This window comes from Aquarana catesbeiana, linkage group LG12 (genome assembly GCF_042186555.1).
Source record: "Aquarana catesbeiana isolate 2022-GZ linkage group LG12, ASM4218655v1, whole genome shotgun sequence".
NCBI classification, from domain to species: Eukaryota; Metazoa; Chordata; class Amphibia; order Anura; family Ranidae; genus Aquarana; species Aquarana catesbeiana.
Genome location: NC_133335.1, coordinates 43996478 through 44021321, shown reverse-complemented (window position 1 = coordinate 44021321; position 24844 = coordinate 43996478). Strand labels below are relative to the sequence as shown.

The 24844-nt window shown below is 45.4% G+C and overlaps 1 protein-coding gene across 4 annotated transcripts in view; it reads right to left on the bottom strand.

Moving 5' to 3' along the window:
- TLK2 (tousled like kinase 2) overlaps window positions 1–5417 on the bottom strand; it is an 85101-nt gene extending 79684 nt beyond the window's left edge. The window contains exon 1 of one of the 4 annotated variants that reach the window (XM_073607666.1): window positions 4772–5417. The gene's annotated coding sequence lies outside the window, so the exon portion shown is untranslated. The remainder of the gene's footprint in view (window positions 1–4771) is intronic. The other 3 variants (XM_073607664.1, XM_073607667.1, XM_073607665.1) reach the window with 3 other exon arrangements.
- Between the last annotated feature and the right edge of the window lie 19427 nt (window positions 5418–24844).

The window sequence follows — 24844 nt, the reverse complement described above, 5'->3', positions numbered from 1 at the left end:
AACAAATTAGTACAATAGCTTTATTAACCAATATAATAATATGCATAACATCCATAAGACCTCCTTCACACTGAAGAGTTGCAAAAACTGCCGATAAAACGTTCGCTTTTGGAGGCGCTAGCGGTGCACTTTAAGGTCACGTGACCTTTAAAAAAAAAAAAAACGTTTTTTGCGTCGCATTTTAAGTGCTTTTAAGGCACTTTGGAAGCGCTGCTCATCATTTCAACGGGCAGGGGTGTTTTTGAGGCGCGTTTTAAAGCTTTCCAAACATGCCGCTTGCAGGACTTTTTTCACTGCCCCAGTGTGAAAACATCCATTGAAATGAATGGGAGTTAGTTTTAGGCGCTTTTCAGGTTTTATTTTTAGTGCAAAAGTGCCTGAAAACCACCTCAGTGTGAAAGGGGTCTAAAGACTGCACTCTCAGGTCTTTTTAAAAGCAGGGGAAATATACAATTAAATCGGAGTTCCACCCAGAAATGGAACTTCCACTTATCCAGTTCCTCTAAACCCCCCCACCCCCCCCCCCCACCGGTATGACATTTGGCACCTTTCAGGGGGGAGCAGATACCTCAATATAGGTATTTGCTCCCACTTCCGGCGAAAGATCGCCGTAGTATCCTCTGCGATTTACGCCATGTCCGGCCCCCCCTCTGTCCCCCAGGAAACATACAGGTCCCAGAAGACAGCAGGGACCAGTCAGGACGCGCAGCACGACTCGCGCATGCGCAGTAGGGAACAAGGCTGTGAAGCCGCAAGGCTTTACTTCCCCCGATTCCCTTAAGCTGCCAGCGCTATTCACCCGGAGCCAAGGGAGGGGTCGGATTCAAGTGAGGACATCGCGGGTGCCCTGGACAGGTAAGTGTCCTTATTTTAAGTCAGCAGCTGCAGTATTTGTAGCTGCTAACTTTTACTTTTTTTTTTTTTTTTTTTTTTTGGCAGGCAGAAAGAGGAGAAAATAAAAGTCAGTAGCTACAAATACAGTAGCTGCTCACTTAATATTAGGACACTTACCTGACCTGGAATCCAGCAATGACGACATCCCAGCTGATGTTTCCATCAGCTCTCGAGTGCTGCCACCGCCATTGCCTGTAAGGGAAACCGGCAGTGAAGGCGGTTCCCTACTGTGCATGCGCAAAGCGCTTTCTGAATGGCCCGACAGCGGGGGGGGGAGGAAGAGGGGGGCCCGAACTTCCGAGGAACCTCGCCACAGCCAGGTCTCTCAGAAGTGTGGACGGGTACCTGTCAAAACCAGATACCCGTTCCTCCCTCCCCCCTGAATGGTGCCAAATGTGGCACTGGAGAGAAAGGGGGGAAATCAGATAAGCAGAGCTTCCCCTCTTGGGTGGAGCTCCACTTTACATCGATAGGCAGATTTAAAACTTTATGAAATTTAATTATGGGAAATTAAATATTGCACAAGACACCTTTTTGGCAGGCCCTGGAGCGATCATCCTAGGTTTGTTCTAGTAAAGTGGGTATGAACCCATAACAAAAAATGGCAAGAGGACAATGCTAGTATGGTGTTCAAATGTATTATTAGAGCAGTATTAAACCAAAAAACGTAATATATTGTACCTTACCAATCCTTAGATGTGGTGGCCCATTCATTTCAATGGGCAGGTGCGATGTATACACCGCTCCTTCACCGCTCCAAAAGATGCTGCTAGCAGGACTTTTTTCAGCGTCCTGCCAGCGCACCGATCCAATGTGAAAGCCCTCGGGGCTTTCACACTGGAGTCACAGCAGCGGTTGTTTCAGGTCGGTTTGCAGGCGCTATTTTTAGCGCAATAGCGCCTACAAAACGATCCAGTGTGAAAGGGGTCTAGGGACTGGTAAACTGCAATATATAGACATATTTAATACTGCACTACAATGAAGATATTATTATGAAGCTTAAAATAGCGATTGGTGTGTGGAAGGTGCTTTTGTGAAGGTGAATATCAGTTGTTGGCAAGTGGATAAATCCGTAATAAAAAAAACTATGGTGTGAATGAAGTTGGTGCAAAAGTATATAACAAATCTGTCATTAACATAGGTATGAGGATCATACGTGAACAGGGGTATATAAATTATATATAGCACAGGGATGAGTAAATATTAATGGTTGGTATATTGAATTATACCCTTCTCTATCAACACAGAGAGCCCGTGTACAGATGAAGGAAAGAAAAGAATTATTCAGGAGCAGTTCCAGAAGATATAGATATGCATCTCTAGAGCAGGGGTAGGCAACCCGGGGCCCTCCAGCTGTTGCAGAACTACAAGTCCCATCATGCCTCTGGGAGTAATTGTAACTGCCAGCCTTGCAATGTCTCATGGGAAATGTAGTTCCACAACAGCTGGAGGGCCCCAGGTTGGCTACCCCTGCTCTAGAGTATACCTTAGTCGTTGATCTATGGCTGGTGAAAAACTGATCAGTGTGAAAGGTCCTTAGTCAACGCAGAGACATAAATAACTGATCAGTGTCAAAGCGGCCTAAATCAGTGGTTTATCTAGAAATGGTGATGGTATGGAGCTGTATACATTGGTGGTTGATCTATGGCTGGTGACGGTGTGGAGGTATATACATTGGTGGCTGATCTATGATTGGTGATGGTATGGAGGTGTAAACATTGGTGGTTGATCTATGACTAGTGATGGTATAGAGGAGTATACATTTGGTGGTTGTGATGGTATAAGGGAGTTTACATTGGTGGTAGATCTATGACTGGTGAGGGTATAGAGGAGTATACATTGGTGGTAGATCTATGACTGGTGATGGTATAGAGCAGTGGTCATCAACCCTGTCCTCAGGGCCCACTAACAGGCCAGGTTTTTTGTATTACCTCGGGGAAATACAGACTAGAATACTGCAACAGTATGAAAGGTATCTAATATCTCGACGCGTTTCATGGTTATGTTGCCACTCTTCAGGAGCAGATGCGATGTAAACGTCTATGAAAGGTAAATATTAGATTGGGTATTATATAGAGAGAATAGTACAGGAACAAATCCCCCTCTCATACTTAGACCAACCATGAGTCTGGGCACCGGCAGACGGGACATCTGTGTCATGGGGGTCACTGCCTCAGCTCTTGGGCTGATGATTCGCCCAGCCAGGACTTGTGCCATCTGCCTGTGCCCAGACTCATGGTTGGTCTAAGTATGAGCGGGGGATTTGTTCCTGTACCATTCTCTTTATATAATACCCAATCTAATATTTACCTTAATACCGTTAAAGAAACCTACATCACATATTCGCCTGAACAGTGGCAACATAGCCACGAAACGCATCCGCTCGGCCGGCCCTTGTCCCGTCTGCCTGTGCCCAGACTCATGGTTGGTCTGTAAGTATGATCGAGGGATTTAATCCTGTACTATTCTCTCTATATAATACCGTTACAGACATCTACATCGCACCTGCTCCTAAAGAGTGGCAACATAGCCACGAAACGCGTCGAGCTATTAGATGCCTTTCATACATTATTTGTAATATGCTCTTTTGGACTCTACCAATTTTTATCGTGTTGTTACTGCAGAGACACGCAACAATGATTGTGGCGTTTTCATTATTTTACCACTGTGATTATATTATGCTGCTATGCCACTTTGTGTTACTATGTTGTGGAATTAAAAAGTCTCCTTGTTTTACTAGATCATATTTTGTATGGATTTATCATATTTTGTACGTATATCTGGTATTATGCAAGATATATGGTCACAAATATGGTTTATCCACCAGACATCATATTATATATAGTCAGTTGAAAGAGACACAAGTCATTTACTAATATATATATATATTTTTTTATGTGTGTGTGTGTATGTATATATATATATAGGCCTTAGAATGCCTGGTATAGAAATTAATATATGGTATGTATATAGATCAGTGTGTGATGTAGAGATGTATTACAGATCGGTATAGAATGTTATACAAAATATATATATATATTTAAAAAAAAATGTATAAGTGGGTGAATTTGGGAAGCACAGATAAGATCTGGCACAACTTTCTGGTGTGATGTATTATATGTGGATCTGTATAGAATGTCTGACAAGTGTATGTGCGCGTGTGTGTGTATATATATATATTTATTGATGTTCATACATATGTCCAGTATGGATCTCTCTCTATATATATCTATACACACAGATCAGGGTGTGATGTATTAAATAATGTCTGACTATACAGAAGTGGGTGACGTTGGGATGAACATACACATATCTGGTATGGCTGTATACAGATGATGGGTGTGATATATTTCAGGTACTTATATAGCGCCATCAATTTACGCAGCGCTTTACATATACATTGTACATTCACATCGGTCCCTACCCCCAAGGAGCTTACAATCTAAGGTCCCTAACTCACATTCATATACTGGGGCCAATTTAGACAGAATCTGATTAACCTACCAGCATGTCTATACATTTATATTATAGATCAGGATGGAGGGGCCTGACACACACATTATATATATGGTATATATGGGGGTGATGGGCACACAATGGCCGGTATATAGGTGACTATAGATCCGGTAAGGTGTGTATACATATGATGGGGATTATAGTGCAATGTCTGTATGATGGGGGAGGGGGGTATCAGTGATAAAGGTGAGGATGATGATGATGGGGTGTACAGAGATGTTGGGTGTGATATAGATTGTCGGGTGATGATGATGGGGTGTATAAAGGGTCGGGTGATGATATGGAGCTGTCGGGTGTGCCGGGCCATGGGAAGGTATTTGGGGCCTACGTCTGTCTCTCAGGCCTGTCTGTAGTATCTTACCTCCGTCCTTCGGTGCGGGTGTCTCCCCCAGTCTCCGGGGTGTCTTGCTCCCCCCCGGCGGGGGTTCTTCTCCTCCGCCTCCCCTCCTCTCCCGGCCGTCGTGCTCCCCCGTCACACTCCGGACACTAGGCCGCAAATCCCCGATCTTTCCTAGGCGCGGCTCCCCGGGCCGCCCTTCCCCAGCGCGGACTAGCCGGTCATGAGGGGGCGGGGGAGGTGACCTCGGAGCGGCCCCCCCACCCCAGGGAGACCGTCTAAGGCCCCCGTCAGATGGTAGAAGCGATATTTTACGTCACAAATTACCGAAAAGAACCGATATTTTACGTCAGAGAGGGGCGGCCAGTGAGGTGGACTGATGGAGAGGGGGGTGTTGTAGGGTGACTGCTCTGCGGGCTCGGCTCCGGAACCACCAGGCCGACTTAATCCGATTGGCTCGGTTCGGATTATCGGGGGTAATGGGTTTAATTAGTGTAAACACGATAGTGAAACCGCTGGATTTCTCGCGAGATCCGGAGCACGGGGCGCGTCCACGAGGAGGGGAAAAACGCGCCAAAATCGGGTCGGCGGGGGGCGCGCGTCGGCTGCGGGAGCGCGCCGAGCTTTCCCGTCGCACGAGGGAGGAGAAAGGCAAAGGGCCATTGGCCGAGGCGAGACATGTGGGAGGATTGTGCGGGCCACGCCCTAAGAAGAGAAGTCTTGAGAAGGGGCGAGAGGCGATTCGGTAGCGCCTCCGTGCGTGGGTGGGGCGACTGCGTCAACGCCCTCCGTGTTACGGAGGAGAAAAGGGGAAGGATCAAGGGGTGATTGGCTGCGGGCAGACATGTGGGAGGCGATTGCCTGCTCTGTCTGCGAAGGGCGTCGTCGAGGGAGGTCCTTAGCTGAATTAAAGTTACCATTGGCTAATAAAGAATATTAGAGACTACGCCCACTTCTTCATTTTACAGTATTGGCCAACTTGCATTGGTGGGGTGAGAAAGGCATTTTGGGAAAGCTTTATAGACACGTGTGACCACATGACCTCATTGTGGTTGTGAATGACGCCCTACCACAGTCTATGTTATCTCCATCACTGAGCTTCACCATGTCAGTGCCACCTTAAAGTATTGGTTCTGACTGAATGAACTTGTGTCTTTTTTATCAAGCAGACTAATTATATCACTAAAAGTCATTTTCCATTTTATTTTTTACATGCGCAGCTTTTAACTACGTGCCTACTGGGCACTTTTACCCCCTTCCTGCCCAGGCCAATTTTCAGCTCTGTCACACTTTGAATGGCAATTGCGCGGTCATGCAACACTGTACCCGTATGACATTTTTTTTCATTGTTTTCACACACATGGGGCTTTCTTTTTCTGGCATTTAAGTGAACGACAGCTGATCACGGAAGTAAACAGAAGGCGGTTCTCGGCTTTTTTTTTTCTTTCTTCACACTGTTAGCATTAAGAAAAGAAGCAAGCCGTTAAATGTCTTCCCGACATCGGTCCCCTTAGTGATCTGCAAATCATTGCCCATCAGTACTGCTAATCTGTGCCACCTATCAGTGCTGCCAATCGGTGCCCATTAGTTAAAATTACCTGTTTGCAAAATTTTATAACAAAATATTTTATAACAAAATATGAAAAACGTTATTTTTTTTTTCTTTTCCCCAAATTTTCGGTCTTTTTTTGTTTCTTTAGCAGAGACTCGCCCCCCGCCCCCCTACCACAGCACCCTCGCTCTATTCGTGTGATTGAGCGGCCGCGCTTTCCCGCCTTTTGCTGTCAGAGTGTGCCTGGCAGCGATAAGCCCAGGCGGATGTCAGTCACTCGATTCTGGGCGCTGATTGGATGGAAGGCAGAAGGCGGTGCGGGCTGGCCGGTCACCTTGGAGGCGGGTGGGTTCATTTTTCTGTATTCATTATTTTATTGCACATTAGGGATGACACAGGCACATTTCATTCTTTTTGGATTAAATTGGGATTTGTTTTATTATTTGTTCCATTTTTTTATATTTTATTCTTGTGATCCCTCTGTGGAGATTTTTCCCTCACTTCCTATCTGTGTGACAACAGGAGGGGGGGTGAGAGTGGTTGTCACCAGGACCAGAAGTGATAAAAACATTGGAGAGTTAAAATCTAGAGAGTCACCCCACACCACACACAATTCTCCCAGAATTCCCCTCACCGGAGTCCAGGTCACTCCTCCCCTACCAAAATGGTGTCATTGTCTTATAAAATGCCCTCCGGGGTCACATCTCTGGATATAATTCCTTTCTCTGTCTGGAGAGAATTACCCTCACTTCCTGTCCTGACAGGAAACAACAGCAGATCTACCCAATGGGGACACATTAAAGTCTTTGACTATCTCCTGTACTATGTCTACAGTCTCTAACCATCTCCTGTAGTATGTCTGCAGTCTCTGACCATCTCTTGTATCATGTCTGCCATCTTTGACCATCTCCTATACTATGTCTGCAGTCTCCGACCATCTCCTGTACTATGTCTGCAGTCTCTGACCATCTCCTGTACTATGTCTGCAATCTCTGACCATCTCCTGTATTATGTCTGCAGTCTCTGACCATCTCCTGTACTACGTCTGCAATCTCTGACCATCTCCTGTATCATGTCTGCAGTCTCTGACCATCTCCTGTACTATGTCTGCAGTCTCCGACCATCTCCTGTACTATGTCTGCAGTCTCTGACCATCTCCTGTACTATGTCTGCAGTCTCCGACCATCTCCTGTAGTATGTCTGTAGTCTCTGACCATCTCTTGTATCATGTCTGCCATCTTTGACCATCTCCTGTACTATGTCTGCAGTCTCTGACCATCTCCTGTACTATGTCTGCAGTCTCTGACCATCTCCTGTACTATGTCTGCAGTCTCTGACCATCTCCTGTACTATGTCTGCAGTCTCTGACCATCTCCTGTAGAATGTCTGCAGTCTCTGACCATCTCCTGTAGAATGTTTGCAGTCTCTGACCATCTCCTGTAATATGTCTGCAGTCTCTGACCATCTCCTGTAGTATGTTTGCAGTCTCTGACCATCTCCTGTAGTACAGTGGCTTGAAAAAGTATTTATACCCCTTGAAATTTTCCACATTTTGTCATGTTACAGCCAAAAACATAAATGTATTTTATTGTGATTTTATGTGATAGACCAAAGTGGCACATAAATGTGAGGGGGAAGGAAGATGAAAAATGGTTGTCACAATTTTTTACAAATAAATATCTCAAAAGTGTGGAGTGCATTTGTATTCAGCCCCCTTTACTCTGATACCCCTAACTAAAATCAAGTGGAACCAATTGCCTACAGAAGTCCCCTAATTAGTAAATAGAGTCACCCTGTGTGTAATTTAATCTCAGTATAAATACAGCTGTTCTGTGAAGCCCTCAGAGGTTTGTTAGCGGACCTTAGTGACGAAAACAGCATCATGAAGGCCAAGGAACGTACCAGATAGGTCAGGGGTAAAGTTGTGGAGAAGTTTAAAGCAGGGTTAGGTTATGAAAAAATTTCCCATGCTTTGAACATCTCACGGAGCACTGTTCAATCCATCATCCAAAAATGGAAAGAGTATGGCACAACTGCAGGCCTACCAAAACATGGCTGTCCACCTAAACTGACAAGCCGGGCAAGGAGAGCATTAATCAGAGAAGCAGCCAAGAGGCCCATGGTAACTCTGGAGGAGCTGCAGAGATCCACAGCTCAGGTGGGAGAATCTGTCCACAGGACAACTGGACAACTATTAGTCCTATGGACAAACCTGGCCTTTATGGAAGAGTGGCAAGAAGAAAGCCATTGCTGAAAGAAAGCCATAAGAAGTCCCATTTGTAGTTTGCGAGACGCCATGTGGGGGACACAACAAACATGTAGAAGAAGGTGCTCTGGTCAGATGAGACCAAAATTGAACTTTTTAGCCTAATGCAGCGTACAAACGAGCGGAATTTCTTGGATCTTGGATGGTTTTTCCGACGGAATTCTGCTCAAGCTTGGCTTGCATACACACAAAAGTTCGCTGAACTTCCGACCGTCAAGAACGCGGTGACATACAACACTACGACGAGCCGAGAAAATGAAGTTCAATGCTTCCGAGCATGCGTCGAATTGTTTCCGAGCATGCGTAGGAATTTTGCACGTCGGAATTGGTACAGAGGATCGGAATTTCAGATCGGAACTTTTTCCGACCGAAAAATTGAGAACATGCTCTCAATCTTTTGCTGGCTGGAATTCCGCCAGCAAAAGTCTGATGGAGCATACACACGGTCACATTTGCAGACCAAAAGCTCTCATCGGACTTTTGCTGGCGGAATTTCCACTTGTGTGTACGGGGCATTTAAGCAAAACGCTATGTGTGATGGAAAACTGATACAGTACATCATTCTGAACACACTACCCCCACCGTGAAGCATGGTGGTGGCAGCATCATGTTGTGAGAATGCTTTTCTCCAGCAGGGACAGGGAAGCTGGTCAGAGTTGACGGGAAGATGGATGGAGCCAAATTGCTCAGCCCTTCCTTCTCTGAGTTGGCCGCTCAGCTGTCGGCTAATTGCCAGCTCCCATCTCTCTCCACAGTTACCCAGCTGTTGATCCTGCTTGTCAGTCCAGCCTAATTAAGCGGTCCAGTCCAGAGGAGCTCTGCCTTCGCCTTGGTCACATCACAAGAAACTATCTCCTGCGTTCCTGTTTAAAGACTGGCTTTGCTGACATCCCTTCAGGCTACAGATCCTGCTTGCTGTTCCACTACTTTGATCCTTGACTCCTGGCTTGGCTGACGATCCATTCCGGTTACTGAACTTTGGCTACGTTTTGACTACATTTGTTCTTTTTACGTTTATTATTAAACAAGTGTGATTTAACTGTACTTCTGTCTCGGTCTGATTTCATGGTATCTGACACAAATACAGGGCAATCTTAGAAGAAAACAAGACTTGACTGGGGCAGAGGTTCACCTTTCAGCATGAAAACTAACCTAAACATACAGCCAATGGAATGGTTTAGTTCAAAGCATATTCATGTGTTAGAATGGCCCAGTCAAAGTCCAGACCTAAATCCAATTGAGAATCTGTGGCAAGACTTGAAAATTGCTGTTCACAGACGCTCTCCATCCAATCTGACAGAGCTTGAGCTATTTTGCAGAGAAGAATGGGCAATAATTTCACTCTCTAGATGTGCAAAGCTGGTCATTTTGAAAACCATTTATCATTTTCCTTCCACTTCACAATTATGTGCCACTTTGTGTTGGTCTATCACATAAAATCCCAATAAAATACATTTGCGTTTTTTAGTTGTAACATGACAAAATGTGGAAAATTTCAAAGGGTGAGAATCCTAAAATCGAAATAGCGTCCACCTGTGTGTAATTTATTCTCAGTATGAATACAGCTGTTCTGTGAAGCCCTCAGAGGTTTGTTAGAGAACCTTAGCGAACAAACAGCATCGTGAAGGCTAGGGAACACTCCAGACAGGTCAGGAATAAAGTTGTGGAAAAGTTTAAAGCAGGGTTAGGTGATAAGAAAATATCCCAAGCTTTGAACATCTCACGGAGCACTGTTCAATCCATCATCCAAAAATGGAAAGAGTATGGCACAACTGCAAACCTACCAAGACATGGCCATCCACCTAAACTGACAGGCCAGGCAAAGGGAGCATTAATCAGAGAAGCAGCCAAGAGGCCCATGGTAACATGTGGAAGAAGGTGCTCTGATCAAATGAGACCAAAATTGAACTTTTTGGCCTAAAAGCAAAATGCTAGGTGTGGCTGGAAACTAACAGTGCACATCACCCTGAACACACCATCACCACTGTAAAACATAAGGGGAATACCAAGAAACTGAATTTCAAAAGAGCCAACTTCCCTAAACTACAAACTCTGCTAGAAGGCATAAACTGGGATAAAATTTTAGGAACAATGAACACGGAGGAGAGATGGGTTTGCTTTAAGAGCATATTAAATAAGGGCATTAGCCAATGCATGCCATTGCTAATAAATTTAAAAGAGCAAACAAAAGTCCTGGATGGCTTAACTCCAATGTAAAAATGCATATAAAAGCAAAGGAGAAGGCCTTCAAAAAATACAAGGTTGAGGGATCATTATCAGCATTCAAACTTTATAAGGAATGCAACAAGAAATGTAAGGGTGCAATTAGGGCGGCTAAGATAGAACATGAAAGACACATAGAGGAGGAAAGGAAAAAAAAATCCCAAGAAATTCTTTAAGTATGTAAACAGTAAAAAAGGGAGGACAGACCATATTGGCCCCATAAAGAATGAGGAAGGTCACCTGGTTACAAAGCAGTGGCGGAATTACCGAGGTCGCAACAGTTGCAGTTGCGATGGGGCCCGGCATTCCGCCACTGTGGGGAGGGCCCAGCGGGGTTGCTCTTCACACACGGCTCTGAGCGGAGATCGTGTGTCATATAACAATAGCACAGAGAGACACCGGCGGCAGCATTAATGTTCTATTTGTCGGTCCTCTCTGGCACGGATGAGAGAGGACACACAGCTGATCTCACTGCTCCCCCTTCTCCCCCCTCCCCTCTCCTCTGTGCTCCGCGGGCAGTCTAGTGTGAAGCTAAAGAGCTCACATTTCCCGTGGAGCACACAGGAGAGGGAGGAGGGAGAAGGGGGAGCAGTGAGATCAGCTGTGTGTCCTCTCTCATCCGTGCCAGAGAGGACCGACAAATAGAACATTAATGCCGCCGGTGGCTCACTGTGCTATTGTTATATGACACACGATCTCTGCTCAGAGCCGTGCTGTCCAGCACTGATGGGATCTAATAGCATTCACTGTGATGGGCACTGATAGCATTCACTGATGGGCACTGATAGAAGGCACTGATAGAAGGCACTGATGGGCACTGATGAACACTGATAGAAGGCATTGATGGGCACTGATGAGCACTGATAGAAGGTACTGATAGAAGGCACTGATGGGCACTGATAGAAGGCACTGATGGGCACTGATGAGTACTGATAAAAGGCACTGATGAGCACTGATAGAAGGCACTGACTGATGAGCACTAATAGAAGGCACTGATAAGCACTGATAGAAGGCACTGACTGATGAGCACTAATAGAAGGCACTGATGGGCACTGATGAGCACTGATAGAAGGTACTGATGAGCACTGATAGAAGGCACTGATGGGCACTGATAGAAGGCACTGATGGGCGCTGATAGAAGGCACTGATGGGCATTGATGAGCACTGATAGAAGGCACTGATAGAAGGCACTGATGAGCACTGATAGAAGGCACAGATGGGCACTGATGAGCACTGATAGAAGGCACTGATGGGCACTGATAGAAGGCACTGATGAGCACTGATAGAAGGCACTGATGAACACTGATAGAAGGCACTGATAGAAGGCACTGATGAGCATGGATAGACGGCACTGATGAGCACCAATAGAAGGCACTGATGGGCACTGATGAGCACTGATAGAAGGCACTGATGAGCACTGATAGACGCACTGATGAGCACTGATAGAAGGCACTGATGGGCATTGATGAGCACTGATAGAAGGCACTGATGGGCACTGATAGAAAGCACTGATGGGCACTGATAGAAGGCACTGATGAGCACTGATAGACGGCACTGATGAGCACTGATAGAAGGCACTGATGGGCACTGATGAGCACTGATAGAAGACACTGATGGGCACTGATAGAAGGCACTGATGAGCACTGATAGACGGCACTGATGAGCACTGATAGAAGGCACTGATGGGCACTGATGATCACTGATAGAAGGCACTGATGGGCACTGATGAGCACTGATAGAAAGCACTGATGGGCACTGATAAAAGGCACTGATGGGCACTGATGAGCACTGATAGAAGGCACTGATGAGCACTGATAGAAGGCACTGATGAACATTGATAGAAGGCACTGATGAGCACTGATAGAAGGCACTGATGAGCACTGATAGAAGGCACTGATGGCCACTGATAGGCAGCACTGATGGGCACTGATAGATGGCACTGTTGATTGGGGCACTGATTATCAGTGTAAACAATTTATTGACATTCTTGACAGTTAACGGCAGTCCTTTCCTCACACAGACACAGTGTGTGAGGAAAGGGCTGTGGATAACCGGCAAGTCTGTTTACATGTAATCAGCTGTTCACATGGTAAAGGGCCGATGTGATTGCGCTGGATGCACGTCCCAGCTGTCATGCAGGAAGCACGGTTTTGGGAGGATGTCCATGGACACTCTCCCAAAATTGGAAGCCCGGGGCTCGGATGGAAGGGGGGCCCATCATGGTTTCTTGCACCGGGGCCCTGAAGGTTCTAGTTACGCCTCTGTTACAAAGGATGAGGAGATGGCGAAGGTATTAAATTTATCCTTCTCCTCGGTCTTCACGAGGGAATCGGGGGGCTTCAGTAACCAAAACTGCAGTGTTTATCCTCATGACACAACACAGAAAGCATCTCCATGGTTAACAGAGGACAGAATTAAAATTAGACTTGAGAAACTTAACATTAATAAATCACCAAGACCGGATGGCTTGCACTCGAGGGTACTTAGGGAACTCAGTCAAATAATTGCCAGACCATTGTTCCTAATTTTTACTGACAGTCTAATGACTGGAATGGTACCAGCTGATTGGAGAAAAGCCAATGTAGCACCAATATTTAAAAAGGTCCCAAAATACATCCCTGGGAATTACAGACCAGTTAGCCTAACATCAATATTATGCGAGCTCTTGAAGGGGATGATAAGGGACTATATACAAGATTTTAGTAATGAAAATGGTATCATTAGCAGTAATCAGCATGGATTCATGAAGAATCATTCTTGCCAAACTAATCTAATAAACTTCCATGAGGAGGTGAGGTGCCATGTAGATAAAGGAAGGCCCGCAGACGTGGTGTATCTGGATTTTGCAAAAGCATTTGTCACAGTTCCCCATAAATGTTTACTGTACAAAATAGGGTCCGTTGGCATGGACCTTAGAGTGAGTACATGGATTGAAAACTGGCTAAAAGGGCGAGTTCAGAGGGTGGTGATACATGTGGGAGTACTCGGAATTGCCAGGGGTGGGTAGTGGGGTACCCCAGGGTTCTGTACTTGGACCAATGCTAATTAATTTGTTCATAAACGACCGGAAGGATAGGGTAAACAGTCCAATCTCTGTATTTGCGGAAGATACTAAGCTAAGCAGAGCAATAACTTATCTGCAGGATGTGGAAACCTTGCAAAAAGATCTGAACAAATTAATGGGGTGGGCAACTACATGGCACATGAGGTTTAATGTAGAAAAATGTAAAATAATGCATTTGAGTGGCAAAAATATGAATGCAATCTATACACTGGGGGGAGAACCTCTGGGGGAATCTAGGACGGAAAAGGACCTGGGGGTCCTAGTGCATAATAGGCTCAGCAATGGCATGCAATGCCAAGCTGCTGCTAACAAAGCAAACAGAATATTGGCATGCATTAAAAATGGGATCGCCTCCAGATATAAAACAATAATTCTCCCGCTCTACAAAACTCTGGTCCGGCCGCACCTAGAGTATGCTGTCCAGTTCTGGGCACCAGTCCTCAGGAAGGATGTACTGGAAATGGAGCGAGTACAAAGAAGGGCAACAAAGCTAATAAAGGGTCTGGAGGATGTTAGTTATGAGGAAAGGTTGCAAGCACTGAACTTATTCTCTCTGGAGAAGAGACACTTGAGAGGGGATATGATTTCAATTTACAAACACCGTACTGGTGACCCCACAATAGGGATAAAACTTTTTCGGGGAAGGGAGTTTAACAAGACACGTGGCCACTCATTAAAATTAGAAGAAAAGAAGTTTAACCTTAAACTACGTAGAGGGTTCTTTACTGTAAGAGCGGCGAGGATGTGGAATTCCCTTCCACGGGCGGTGGTATCAGTGGGGAGCACTGATAGTTTAAAAAAACTATTAGTTAAGCACTTGAACGGCCACAACATACAGGGGTATACAATGTAATACTGAGATATAATCACACACATAGGTTAGACTTGATGGTCTTTTTTCAACCTTACCTACTATGTAACTATGTTGTGGGGATGCTTTCCTTCAGCAGGGACAGGGAAGCTGGTTAGAGTTGATGGGAAGATGGATGGAGCCAAATAAAGGGCAATCTTAAAAGAAATGCTGTTATGCAGCGTACTCACGAGTGCACTTTTCTATCGGACTGGTCTGATGGACCGAGTCCGGCGGACAATCCGATCGTGTGTGGGCTTCATCGGACCTTCAGCGGACTTTTCCAGTCGAAAATCTGACGGACTTTAGATTTGGAATATGCTTCAAATCTTTACGTCGTAACTCCGCCGGACCCAGAAATCCACTCGTCTGTATGCTAGTCCGACGGACAAAAACCGACGCTAGGGCAGCTATTGGCTATCAACTTCCTTATTTTAGTCTGGTGTACGTCATCACGTACAAATCCGTCGGACTTTGGTGTGATCGTGTGTAGGCAAGTCCTTCGTTAAAAAGTCCGTCTCAAGTCCGCAGGAAAGTCCATCGGACCAGTCCGGTCGAAAAAAGTCCGCCCGTGTGTACGCGGCCTCGGAGTCTGCAAAAGACTTGAGACTGGGGCGGAGGTTCACCTTCCAGCAGGACAACAACCCTAAACATACAATGGAATGGTTTAGATCAAAGCATATTCATGTGTTAGAATGGCCCACTCAAAGTCCAGACCTAAGTCCAATTGAGAATCTGTGAGAATCTTGACAATTGCTGTTCACAGACGCTCTCCATCCAATCTGACAGGACTTGAGCTATTTTGCAGAGAAGAATGGGCAATAATTTCACTCTCTAGATGTGCAAAGCTGGTTGAGACATTCCCAAAAAGACTTGCAGCTGTAATTGCAGTGAAAGGTAGTTCTACAAAGTATTGACTCAGGGGGGCTGAATACAAATGCACGCCACACTTTTCAGATATTTATTTGTAAAAAATTTTGAAAACCATTCATAGTTTTCCTTCAACTTCACAATTATGTGTCACTTTGTTTTGGTCTATCACAAAAAATCCCAATAAAATACATTTACGTTTTTGGTTGTAACATGACATAATGTGGAAAAGGGGTATGAATACTTTTTCAATGTACTGTATGTCTGCAGTCCCTGGCCATCTCCTGTACTATATCTGCAGTCTCTAACTTTCTCCTGTAGTATGTCTGCAGCCACTGACCATTTCCTGTACCATGTCTGCAGTCTCTGACCATCTCCTGTACTATGTCTGCAGCCTCTGATCATCTTCTGTTCTATGTCTGCAGTCTCTGACCATCTCTTGTAGCACATTTGCAGTCTCTGACCGTCTACTGTAGTATGTCTGCAGTCTCTGAAATCTCCTGTACTACGTCTGCAGTCTCTGATTGTCTCCTGTAGTATGTCTGCAGCCTCTGACCATCTCCTGTACAATGTCTGCAGTCTCTGACCATCTCTTGTATCATGTCTGCACTGTCTCTGACCATCGTTTATATCATGTCTGCAGTCTCTGACCATCTCCTGTAATATGTCTGCAGTCTCTGACCCTCTCTTGTATCATGCCTGCATTCTCTGACCATCTCTCGTATCATGTCTGCAGTCTCTGAACATCTCTTGTATCATGACCACACAGTCTCTGACCATTTCCTGTATCATGTCCCCACAGTCTCTGACCATCTCTTGTACCATGTCCACGCAGTCTCTGACCATCTCTCATATCCTGTCCTCACAGTCTCTGATCTTTGACCAGGACATAGATAGAAAGATATCACACTATGGCCACTATGGGAGGTTCATAGTGATCTCTGACCACGACATAGCCAGGAAGGGATCACACAGCCCCTATGATAGGTTCATAGTGATCTCCGACCAGGACATAGATAGGAAGGGATCACATGGACCCTATGGTAGGTTCATAGTGATCTCCGACCAGAACATAGCCAGGAAGGGATCACATGGCCCCTATGGTAGGTTCATAGTAATCTCCGACCAGGACATATCCAGGAAGGGATCACATGGCCCCTATGGAAGGTTCTTAGTGATCTCTGACCAGGACATAGATAGGAAGGGATCACATGGCCCCGATGGTAGGTTCATAGTAATCTCCAACCAGGACATAGCCAGGAAGGGATCACATGGCCCCTATGGTAGGTTCATAGTGATCTCTGACCAGGACATAGATAGGAAGGGATCACATGGCCCCTATGGTAGGTTCATAGTGATCTCCGATCAGGACATAGCCAGGAAGGGATCACATGGTCCCTATGGTGGGTTCATAGTGATCTCTGACCAGGACATAGATAGGAAGGGATCACATGGACCCTATGGTAGGTTCAGGGCAAGTACAAATGGGGGGGTGCCCTGGGTGGAGAGTGGGAGGGGGTGGCGGGTTGTTAGCAGGCAGGAGTATCACTATTCTATGCTCCATGTTGCCACTACAGCCAGCAACAAAAGAGAGCAGAAGATGCGCCCTTCCTGTCGAACTCCTCTCTAAGGCAGCAGTCACACCCCTTTTTAGAAAAGGAAAACTCCCTCTCCATGAGTTCCTGTTAGTGTGGCTGACTGAGTCAGGGCTTTCACAGTAAGAGCTCCAGTACAGGTGGGCGGAGCAGGAAGAGGTCAGTACTCTGCAGTCCTGATTAATGCTTCATGGCCAGCACACACAGCAGCTCTCCCTGGTGCAGAAAGAAGATCTCAGAGGAGAAACGTCAGACTGCTTCTTCTACACATGTGAGTCCTGACCTTCTCTGCCTTCCACCCTGCACTATGCTGTCTGTAAACCTGCCCTGCAAGTCCACAATTGATTCTGCTCTTGTTCTTATTTTTCCAGAGTCTTAGTGGAGCAAAGATTGGCATGGTCTCTGGAGAATGGATGGAAGGACCATCATTGTCGTGTTGGCGATCCATCTGAGCCCTGTAACATCTCAAATTTATTCAGATGAACATTCAGGGGATGATATAGAAAGGGAAAATCCGGAGGACAAATATACATCCACTTCTGTTGTGTCATCAATATTGGACTTGTTAGGACAGATGGGGAGGCAAGGGGAATTGAGTGAAGGAGAAAGGTTAGGATTATATCAGAGGGTCCTAAGTTACCAGAGACTTACCAATGGGGTCACCATGGCAATTTGCAATACAAAGTTTCTTTTGCTTTTGGACGATTTAATCCTAACTCAACATCAGGAGGACTTGCGTATAAACAAGACTTGCAAAATATCATTCCGGAATCCCTCCAGTCATTTGTAGATGCAACTGTGGCATATATTGGCATAACCAAATTGATATGATGCAGATGCCAGGAGGCTGACACTTAGGCATAGTAAGGTGTCTGTTGGTCAAATTAGGGAGCTCCAGATGGCACATCAACGGGGTGAAAATTTCCTTGTGGGTGAGGTATCTCAGTCTTATCAGTCCTACAGAGAGGTTCTCGGTTACTGGACATGTAGGACACCAGAACTGGACATGGGGAGATATGCCTGGTTGATGTCTCACCTGAGAGGTTGGAACCCTGCCAGTGACTACACACAAAGGCATGCTCTGTTAGAGAAAGGGGAACCTCTACAAATAGGTCTGAGCTCTTCCCAAATGCTGGCTACCAGGGTACAGTATGCCTTCACCACATGGCACTTCAATTTTTCACAGTGGTTGATAAGATCCTATTATCTTATATGTGCAGAATATACACTCTTCGTACAAGTTATAGGCTTTGCTGCCAATTCAGAGTCCTGAAGTACCGCTAACATGCCAAAATTGCAGTAGAAAAGGTCATATTGAACAAGCCTGCCTAATACCGCCCTGTATATACAATGAAGGGTTATAGGAGATGGGGTGGGATGCTTAATTTGGCTCGAATATATATGTATATATTATGGTAATGGGTTGATTTGTGTGATGGTGTAGTTTGACATATGTGTATTTTGGGTTAGTAACATGGGTGAGTAAGGCCCTCCTCGAGGTTCTGTATCTGAAAGCTGGTTAATATGTGGCTCTGAATGTGTATTGGTGAATGGTGAGTGAATGAACACCCCTTGCCTGTATTGCACCATCGTGAAGATACCAAAAAGAAGAAGACACGGAATGGTGCTGTCGCTGAAGAATGGTGGTGGTGTGTTACTCAGGGGCAAAACAGCACATGTTGGGGAGCACAACACGTTAGGACAGTTATGGACTATTCTATAGGAGCTGTTTCTAAAGAAGGGTGATATGCGCCCTTCAGGTGCAAATGGATTTATGTTGGAAGGCAACATGGTTTAATATCATATTTCTGGAGTTTTATTTCCTGGTTGATACAGCCAGGTGGCCTAAGTTGGAAGTTGCAAGTTGACCCAGCAGGGTGTTCCTAACAAGGAGTCATGAATGGGAATTCATCACAGGCCTCTGGAGGTGAGGGATAGGAGTAGAGGAAGACCCCCCAGGAGAGGTGCGAAATCAAATGTCCTGTTACAAAACAATAAAAAGGCCACCTGTCACTGAAGATGACCCGGGTCAAATAGCGATGATTCATGGACGAATACTGCCCCTAGTGGACACTACAGCATGCTTCCTGGAGGATGGACAGATATTAAGAAGGACTGACTCTTATCGATTTGGATTTGTCAGAATCTGAGATGGGCTGGCAATGGGGTTGTGTAGGTGGGGTCTGAATGTCGTTTTAAAGTGCTCACCGGCTGAAATAAAATCCTCTACTCCATTGAACTCAGCCAAGACAGCATCTCGAGGATGACGTTACATAACATATCATTAACTTCTTCAGATCCACGCTCTAGCCGAATGACGGCTACAGTGCGGACCTACTTTGCCGGGAGTGCGTCAATAGTCCTTCTGTGCCCGAGTGGCCTGCACGCGCCCTGCAGGGGGCATCCAGTGACCAGCGAATCTATGAGACTCGGATGATCACAGATCGGGGTTAGGGGTTGATCCCGACTCCTTACCACGTGATCAGCTGTCAGCCAATGACAGCTGATCATGTGATGTAAACAGAGCCAGTAATCGGCTATTTTTTCTCCTCGCGCTGATAGCGTGAGGAGAAAAAAAAAAGCCGACCACTGACAGCTCTCAGAGGGACATCGGTCCCGATCAAGGAGAGCTCCCGCCAGCTCATCTGTGCCCACCTGTGCCACCTGCCAGTGCCACCTACCAGTGCATAACAATGCCACCTACCAGTGCCCACAGTGCCACCCATCAGTGCCCAGAGGGCCACTTATCAGTGTCACCAATCAGTACCTCATCAACAGTACTGCCCATCAGTGTCACCTACCAGTGCCCATCACTGTCACCTACCAGTGCCCATCAGTGCCACCTATCAGTGCCATCTATCAGTGGTACCTATCAGTGCCACCCATCAGGGCCAATCAGTGCCATCTTATCAGTGGCCATCAGTGCCGCTTTATCTGTGCCCATCAGTACCGCCTTATCTGTCCCCATCAGTGCTGCCTTATCTGTGCCCATCAGTGCAGCCTATCAGTGCCCACCAGTGCCGCCTCATCAGCACATAAGGAGGAGAAAAATTACCTGTTTGCAAAATTCTATAACAAACTATGAAACATGATTTATTTTTTTTAATTCTCCATATTTTTTGTTTGTTTAAAAAAAAAAAACAGCTGTGATTAAATACCACCAAAACAAAGCTCTATTTGTGTGAAAAAAATGATAAACATTTCATTTGGGTACAGTGTTGTATGACCGCGCAATTGTCATTCAAAGTGCATCAGTGCTGAAAGCTGAAAATTGGTCTGGGCAGGAGGGGGGTTTAAGTGGTTAATGTTCTTTTGTTTTATATGCTCTGTGATATTTTCTTTTAGTGTTTTATGTTAGCATTCCTATTTTCTTGGGAAATAAGACCCTTGTTTAATTAAGCAGTGTGTTTATTTTTAATAGCTAAGCTTATTATTGTACCATCACCATTAACTATAACAGAGCTCTGATAGTCTAGCTAATAATAGGAATAGACAAATTAATACATAGTTATAATAAATTGGGGGAATCCATAACCACCCAATATTTATTTCATTTACAAAGAGAGAAAGTAACTTTATTGAATAGGTTAGGAATATACTCAAATGTCTTTGAGAAAAAAAATACTGTCATGAATCAAAAAAACTAAGCAGTAAAGTTAGCCCAATTTTTTTGTATAATGTGAAAGAGGATGTTACGCTGAGTAAATAAGTACGTAACATGGCATGCTTTGAAATTGCGCACACTCGTGGAATGGCGACAAACTTTGGGACCTAAAAATCTCTATAGGCGACGCTTTAAAAAAATTTAACGGTTACCAGGTTAGAGTTACAGAGGAGATCTTTTGCTAGAATTTGTATTCTCACTCTGACGGTACCTCACGTATGTGATTTGAACACCGTTTACATATGCAGGCGCAACTTTTTGCTGTGTGGAGACGAGGGCGCTTTTAAAAGAATTTTATTTTTTCTTATTTATTTAATTTAATTTTAATTTTTTTTATTAAAAAAAAAAACTCTGATCACTTTTATTGCTGTCAGAAGGAATGTAAACATCCCTTGTGACAGTAATAGGTGGTGACAGATACTCTTTATGGAGGGATCGGGGGTCTAAAAGTCCCCAAATCCCTCCTTTGCACTTAAAAGTATTCAGATCCCCAAAAACGGCGATTCTGAATACTGTCATTTTTTTTTTAATTGACGCAATTGGCAGCCGATTAAACCGGAAGTGGCATTGTGAAGTTGCTTCTGTGTTTTTACAAAGGAGACTCGATCTAAGGGCACTTTCACTGGGGCGGGGGGGCCTTTGGTGGTAAAGCGCCGCTATTTTTTTAGCGGTGCTTTTCGGCCACTGGAGGGGCGCTTTTAACACCATTAGCGGCCAATGAAGGGGTTAATAGTGCCCGTTTCCTGCTTCGTTCCAGTCTCAGCATAGGCAGTGGGGTGGGAGGCCCGGGAAGAGTGGCAGAAGGTGGTGGGGGGGCATCCTCTCCTGCTCCTTTAGGGTAACAGCTGAGCGGCTTTTAGCCGCATCGGTTGTTATCATTAAAAAGCCAACCACTGCAAAAAAACGTGCAGGCATCACCCCGGTTGAACCCCTTCAAGCCACAAAAGCAAATTTGCGTATGGTCGGCGCTATGGGGTTAATAAGATTTAATGTGGAATTCATCTATGTAGCACCTCAGAAGTCCCAGTATATTCCTAACCTATTAAAAAATCTAAGTATAAACAGCAATGCATGTGATTGCGTAATAGATCCAACTCCGGTAAAGTAATAAAAAAAAAAGTCACTCATTTCAGTGTATGCGTTTCAGGGGGGGAAATAGTCTCTTTCCCTTACCTTATTCCATGTTTCAGCCAGCTCCAGTGCTCTCTTCCTCCACACAAAGCCTTGACATCATCACATACCATAGAGGGACATTAAAAGGTAAGTTCACATTTACAGAAAAATCTGTAAGGTGAACCTACACTGGACCCCTTCTTCAACCCCCCCCCCCCCCGGTCCCTCTGACTTGGAGCGCGGCGATCACCCGCTAGGAGACCCCATATAGCTGCCTCACCTTCCGGGGCTTAGAAATTCCCCCGCAGCTTAAGCTCCTAAACGTACCCTGTAAGGAAGTACGTATAGGAGCATTCTAATTGGTCGGCGCCGACCAATCAGAACCCGCTTAGCCCGGCCTGTTGCCACAGGCGAAGAGGAGAGAAAGCCACGGGGACTTCCCCCGACTGGTAAAGCGTCGATGCGATCGGTCAAAACGGGTGATCGCCGAACTGCAGGTTAGCAGGACCAGGTATGATGGGAAGGGGGTCCAGTGTAAGTTCACCTTACAGATTTTCTGTAAAGGTGAACTTACACTTTAATCCTGTATAATATGATGAGGAGGCTGGAGTGTGACCTCAGCCAGTAACTTACACAGAAGCTGAGGGGGAGCCCCCCAGTGATGTCGAATCTGACCCCAGACAGCCACCCGCAGCTCCCGGATGGCAACAGATTTGTGTGTGACTATCTTGGTTACTCGGGGAGTCACAGTCCGGTCTGAATAATGTGTCCGGGTTTCAGTCCGCCTGAAACCCGGACACAAGTTTCAAAACCCGGTGGCAACCCTAGTAGCCCTCCATGTTAGACAGAAGCCGATCATTAGATCAACTTTGGTTTCAGAGGGCTGCTGGAAAACCTTGTTCAATCAGCAGCTTGCAGCCAATACAGAATACATTAATCCGTGTATTCTGACAGTGGGGAGTCCCCACTGTCAGAATACAATGTCCCACCAGGGGGGATTCCTGCATCCAAATGCCTTGCGTAGATGCAATAACCTGTCAGCTAGCAATCTGAACAAAAAGGAAAACTGCACATGTACCAACTTAAAGCATAACTTCACTTTTTAGAACATGTTACATGTTACACCAGTATTCAGGGTGTAACATGTTCTAGTTGCCCCCCCCCACCTTCAAGCAGAGGTTCTTCTTCCCTCACCAGTTGTCACATTTTAAAAGCAACCTAACTGTGCAGGGCTCCACCGACCGCAGCAGACAGACTTGCAGTTTAAGGCTGGGTTCAGACTAGTGCGAATTGGATGCGGGGATTTGCACAGCAGGAGATTGTGACCGCCTCTCTATGGAGCCTGTTTACATATCTCCGAACCCCTGTGCGTCTTTTGGTCCAATTCAACCAAAAAATTTGGGCTGAAATCAGACCTGAAATGGTGAATGAGGACACACCAGACTCCTGCTGTGAGCCGCTGCGTGCTCATATGTGAACCCAGCTTTAATGAACTGTAAGCACACTAATCAGCACACCTGTAGTTCATTCACATTGACTAAAGCTGTGCAATGACTGCCTGTATGGAGGTATGGGCACAGAGCTTTAGGAAGTGTGTGCAGGAGCCTAAGACCCGTTTCACACTGAAGCGCCTGTGCCTTTAGCAATAAAGCGCTGCTTGTTTTGGCGGCGATTTAGCGCTGTTTTAGCTGCGCTTTTCGCCCTCTAGCGAGACGGTTTTTACCTTAAAAACAAGATAAAAAGTCCAATTTGCTGCGCTTTCAAAGCGCTTTGGAAGCACTGCCCATTCATTGCAAATGGGCAGGGCATTTTGGGAGCGCTATATACAGCGCTCCCAACCCACACCAAAGATGCTGCTTGCAGGACTTTTCATAACGTCCCGGAAGCGCACCACCCCAGTGTGAAAAGACACACTGCAATGAATAGGAGGCCCTTTTCAGACGCTTTTCTGAGGCTATTTCTAGCGCTAAAGCACCTGAAAAACGCCTCAGTGTGGAAGGGGTCTTACTCGGCACCTATGATCTGCTGATCACAGGTGCAATACTTTGTAGGTTCCTGTTTTAAAAAATAATAAATGCACATTTTTTACCGGCAAAAATATGTGCATTTTTTTTTTATTAAAGGTAAACCAGTGCTACTTCTTTGACGTTCACCTAAAAAGTATTTCTACTTTTGCAGCCATATTGGGATGACACCTACTTTATATCTGTTACAGGTTTTCTCATTCACAGAGAAAAACGTAAAAACAAAAATTGTAAAGTTTGCTGCTTACCTTTAAAGAGGGAATCGCATGCGAAAAATGAGCTATGCTAGACCACTTGGGGAGTGGACTTTGCAAAGGGAGGCACCCTTCCCCCCTGACAAGGCACCTCCCCATGTAGAGAACATGTGTCCTGGTATGGGCAAAGAGAAGAGGGCGGTGCATGCTTAGACCTCTCCCCCCATTTTCTGGCCTGCCAGGATGCGTGCTCAGGAGGGGGTCTGGGTTTTGGGTGGCCATGTTTTCTTTTCTTTTTTTTTCATTTTTTCCATGGGTTTCCGCCTTTAATGGTGAGCAGCAATTTTTACAATTTTATTAAAGCATATGAATGGGAACACGTACCAAATATAACGTAGTTGTAAAAAAATGTGTCTGAAAAATTGGAAATACCTTTTAGGTGTGCTCAGTACATGGACGAAGCATTGGTGCAGAGACCTGTCTTGGTACAGCCATACCTGGTCCCTGGGAGGGTTGATTACCATTTACTTCAGATAGCTGAGATGGCAGATGCCAATAGGTCATAGTTACATATATAGTTAAATATAGTTACATAGTAGGTGAGGTTGAAAAAAGACACAAGTCCATGAAGTCCAACCTATGTCAGTATTACATTGTATATCCCTGTATGTTGTGGTTGTTC